Source organism: Ochotona princeps, chromosome 15 (genome assembly GCF_030435755.1).
Source record: "Ochotona princeps isolate mOchPri1 chromosome 15, mOchPri1.hap1, whole genome shotgun sequence".
Classification (NCBI taxonomy): Eukaryota; Metazoa; Chordata; class Mammalia; order Lagomorpha; family Ochotonidae; genus Ochotona; species Ochotona princeps.
In genome coordinates this window covers 58234083-58239010 of record NC_080846.1, presented here as the reverse complement: position 1 = coordinate 58239010, position 4928 = coordinate 58234083, and the positions used below count along the sequence as shown (strand labels likewise).

The following is a 4928-nucleotide window of genomic DNA, read 5'->3' as shown; positions in this document are numbered from 1 at the left end:
AAGATCACGTTTGCACCAATACTGATATACATCATTGTTTCTTCCATTTTTGCTTTTGTTCCTTCTGATTCTTTCAGCTCCTCTGCATAATACACTGTCATATTTGTATATCTGTATTTAGGATATTTTACTTAACATCTTGACCTGTAGTTACATCCATTTTGATGCAAGCCACATAATTTTGTTTTTCACAGCTGAGTAACAGTTCAGTGTACATACAATCTTTTCATTAATCACTCATCTAATGATGGACACCTCAATTCATTCCACATTTGGATATTATGAACATTCCTACTACAAACAAGATGGTTACAGGTGTCTCTTTCATACAATGTGTGCATAGCATTGACAACAAACAAATAGTAGTTGGTCTGCTGAATCATAGGGCAAGCTTACTTCTTATCATCTAAGAAATTTTATACTGTCTCCCACAGTGACTGAGTTGTTATATAATCCCATCAACATTGTATGGGAGTTCCCATTTTTTACATCACCAGCATTTGTTACTCTTTCTACCAAATATTAATAGCCATTCTAACAGGGTTGAGATGATATTTCATTGTGATTTTGCTTTACATTTCCCTGATGGCTACTTTGTTACATTATTCCATGGTAAATATGGAACCTGGGCACCGGGGCTGGCTGGGCGATGATGCTGTGCGGCGCGTCTGCATTGGGGATTCACAGCCAATAGCTGCCATTGTGCTCAGCGGCTGAGGGACGATGGTGGGCCGCAACAGCGTCATAGCTGCTCGAGTCTGCAGGGCCCTCTTCATGGGCTACTGCATTTAATTTGACTGCAAGAGAAGGAGTGACCCCAACTTCAAGAACAGGCTGTGAGAATGAAAAAACACAAGCTTGCCAAGGAGAGAGCTGGGCTTTCCAAGTTACCTGGCCTTAAAGATGCTGAAGCTGTTCAGAAGTTCTTTCTTGAAGAAATTAAGCTTGCGGGCCCGGCGGCGTGGCCTAGCAGCTAAAGTCCCCACCTTCAACGCCCCGGGATCCCATATGGGCGCTGGTTCTAATCCCAGCAGCTCCACTTTCCATCCAGCTCCCTGCTTGTGGCCTGGGAAAGCAGTCAAGAATGGCCCAAAGCTTTGGGTCCCTGCACCGGTGTGGGAAACCTGGAAGAGGTTCCTCGTTCCCAGCATTGGATTGGCGCGCACCTGCCCATTGCGGCTCACTTGTGGAGTGAAACATCGGATAGAAGATCTTCCTCTCTGTCTCTCCTCTTCTCTGTATATCCGGCTTTCCAATAATGATAAATCTTAAAAAAAAAAAAAAAAAAAAGAAATCTTGGTGGAGAATTACTAGCTCAAGGTGAATGTGAAAAGGGTGTAGACCATTTGACCAATGCAATTGCTGTACGTGGGCAGCCACAGCAGTTACTACAAGTGTTGCAGCAAACTCTTTCATTACCAGTGTTCCAGATGCTGCTGAAGAAGCTCCCAACAATTAGTCAGAGAATTGTAAGTGCTCAGAGCTTGGCTGAAGATGATGTGGAATGATGAAAATAACAGAGAAAAGTATGAAATATCTGGGAATAAATCTAACCAAAAATGTAGCAGACTTATTTGAAGAAAACTACAAACTACAAACTACTTAAACTACTTAAAAAATAAATTAAACAAGACCTCAAAAGATGGAGTAACATCCCATGCTCCTGGATAGGTAAAATCAATATCATTAAAATGTCTATACTGCCCAAAGCAATATATACATTCAACGCAATCCCAATCAAATTGCCCAAAACATTCTTCATGGAACTGGAAAAAAATGCGAGTTCTTAACCACCTTCTGTGACCACCTCATTGACATTTCAATTTTAGTTTATACACAACATATAACATACATAACAAAACATGTTATACATAACATCATATCATCTTAAATTAAGGCAAACATGTGGTATTTAACCTTTTGGGATTGGCTCATTTCCCTTAGCATTATGGTTTCCAGTTGGGCCCATTTGGCCACAAAGAACTGCATTTTTTTTTTTTTAATAACTGAGTAGTATTCCATGGAGTAGATGAACCATAGCTTTCTTAGCCAATCCTCTGCTGATGGGCATTTTGGCTGCTTCCATGTTTTTGCAATTACTGATTGTGCTGCTATGAACATAGGAGTGCATGTTGGTTTCTCATAAAACAAGTGTTCTGGATATATTCCTAGGAGTGCTATTGCTGGATCATATGGTATGTTGATTTTGAGTTGTTTGAATGTTCTCCATACTGATTTCCATAGAGGCTGTACCATCCTGCAGCCCCACCAGCAGTGGAGTAGGGTTCACTTTTCCCTGCAACCTCACCAACAAGTGTTGTTGGTGCTTTTATTCATGTGGGCCAGTCTTACTGGCATTAGGTGGTACCTCATTGATGTTTTAATTTGGATTTCCCTTATTGCCAGGGAACTTGAGCATTTTTTCATATGTTTATTTGCCATTTGGGTTTGTTCCTTTGTGAAGTGTCTGACCATTTCCCATGCCCATTTCTTGAGTGGCTTGTTTGTTTTGGTGTTTTGGCTGCTTTGTAGTTCTTTGTATATTCTGGAGATTAGCCCTCTATCAACTGTATAATGCGCAAAGATCTTTTCCCATTCTGTGGGTTGCTTTTTTACTTTATTGATTGTTTCCTTTGCTGTACAGAAGCTTCTTAGTTTGATGAGGTACCATTTGTTTATTCTGGTCTTGATTTCTATTGCTTTTGGTGTCCGTCTTAGGAAGTCAGGACCTACCCCTAGATCTTGCAGAGTATTTCCAACATTTTCTTCCAAAAGTTTGAAGGTTTCTAGATGTAGGTTTAGATCTGTTATCCATTTAGATCTGATCTTAGTGTATGGTGAGAGATGTGGATCTATCTTTTTGTTTCTGCAGGCTATCAACCAGTTGTCCCAACAGTATTTATTGAACAGACCTTCCCATTTGCTTGGATTGTTGCCTGTCTTTTTGTCAAAGATTATTTGGCTGTACTTGTTTGGGCTCCCTTCTGGTGTTTCTATTCTGCTACATTGCTCTTCCTCTCTATCTTTGTGCCAGTACCAGGCTGTTTTGATAACCACTGCCCTATAGTATGTCCAGAGGTCCGGTACTGCGATTCCCCCTGCTAACTTCCTGTTCTTCAGGATGGTTCTAGCTATCCGTGGTTTTTTGTGCTTCCAGATGAACCTTTGGATCATTGTTTCCACTTCCGTGAAGAATGTTTTGGGCAATTTGATTGGAATTGCGTTGAATGTATATATTGCTTTTGGTAGTATAGACATTTTAATGATATTGATTTTACCTATCCAGGAGCATGGGATGTTACTCCATCTTTTGAGGTCTTGTTTAATTTCTTTTTTAAGTAGTTTGTAGTTTTCTTCAAATAAGTCTGCTACATTTTTGGTTAGATTTATTCCCAGATATTTCATACTTTTCTCTGTTATTTTGAATGGTATCTTGTTGGTTAAATCTTTTTCCATCTTGGGGCTGTTCGCATACACTATGGCTGTTGATTTTTGTTCATTAATTTTGTACCCTGCCACTCTACCAAACTCTCGTACAAGTTCTAGCAGTTTCTGTATTGAGTCTCTTGGCTCTTCTACATATAGAATCATATCATCTGCGTATAGTGAGAGTTTAACTTCTTCGTTTCCCATTTGGATTCCTCTGATTTCTTTTTCTTGTCTTATGGCCTCAGCAAGTACCTCTAGGACTATGTTGAATAGTAGTGGAGAAAGTGGACATCCCTGTCTTGTTCCAGATCTCAGTGGGAAGGGTTCCAGTTTTTCTCCATTCAGTATGATGCTGGCGTTGGGATTTTCATATATGGCTTTAATTATGTTGTGGATTTTTCCATCTATGCCTACCTTGGTTAGAGTTTTTAGTAGGAAGTAGTGTTGGATTTTGTCAAAAGCTTTTTCTGCATCTATTGATACTATCATGTGATTCTTGTTTTTCAGTTTTTGGATGTGGTGTATCACATTTATGGATTTCCGAATGTTGAACCATCCCTGCATTCCAGGGATGAATCCTACTTGATCTGGATGAACGATCTGTCTGATGTGTTTTTGAATTCTGTTGGCTAGGATTTTGTTGAGAATCTTAGCATCAATGTTCATCAAAGAGATAGGTCTGTAGTTTTCCTTCTCTGTTAGTTCTCTGTCTGGTTTTGGGATTAAGGTAATGTTGGCTTCATAGAATGAGTTTGGAAGGGTTGCTTCTTTTTCTATTGTTTTGAAGAGTTTGTAGAGGATTGGGGTCAGTTCTGTTCGGAATGTTTTGTAGAATTCTGGAGTGAAGCCGTCTGGGCCTGGGCTTTTCTTTGTTGGGAGGTCTTTAATCACTGATTCAATCTCTACTTCAGTTATGGGTTTGTTCAGGTCGTTTGTTGCCTCTGGGCTAAGTTTTGGCAGGTTGTGTGAGTCTAAGAACTTTTCCATTTCTTGGTGGTCTTCTGATTTGTTAGAGTACAGTGCTTTGTAGTAATTTCTAATTATGGCCTTAATGGATGCGGTGTCTGTTGTTATGTTGCCTTTTTCATCTTTGATGCTGTTAATTCTTGCCTTCTCTTGTTTTTTCTTTGTCAGTCGGGCCAGTGGGGTGTCTATCTTGTTTATCTTCTCAAAAAACCAGCTTTTTGATTCATTGATTTTGTGTATGGTTTTTTTTATTTCTATCTGATTAATTTCCTCCCTTGTTTTGATGATTTCTTGTTTCCTATTGTGTGTGGGGCTCTTCTGCTGCTGCTTTTCCAATTCCTGGAGGTGTGTGTTTAGTTCCTGTATTTGGTGCCTCTCTTGGGCCTTGACATGTGCTCCAATTGCAATGAGTTTACCCCGTAGCACTGCTTTGGCAGTGTCCCACAAATTTTGGAATGTTGTGTCAGAGTTTTCATTGGTTTCCATAAATTTTTTGATCTCATCTTTAATTTCTTCTCTGATCCATTGTTCGT

General features: G+C 39.7%; 1 pseudogene; it reads left to right on the top strand.

Moving 5' to 3' along the window:
• Positions 1-723: 723 nt before the first annotated feature.
• Positions 724-1508, top strand: LOC131482141 (mitochondrial import receptor subunit TOM20 homolog; annotated as a pseudogene).
• Positions 1509-4928: the final 3420 nt, after the last annotated feature.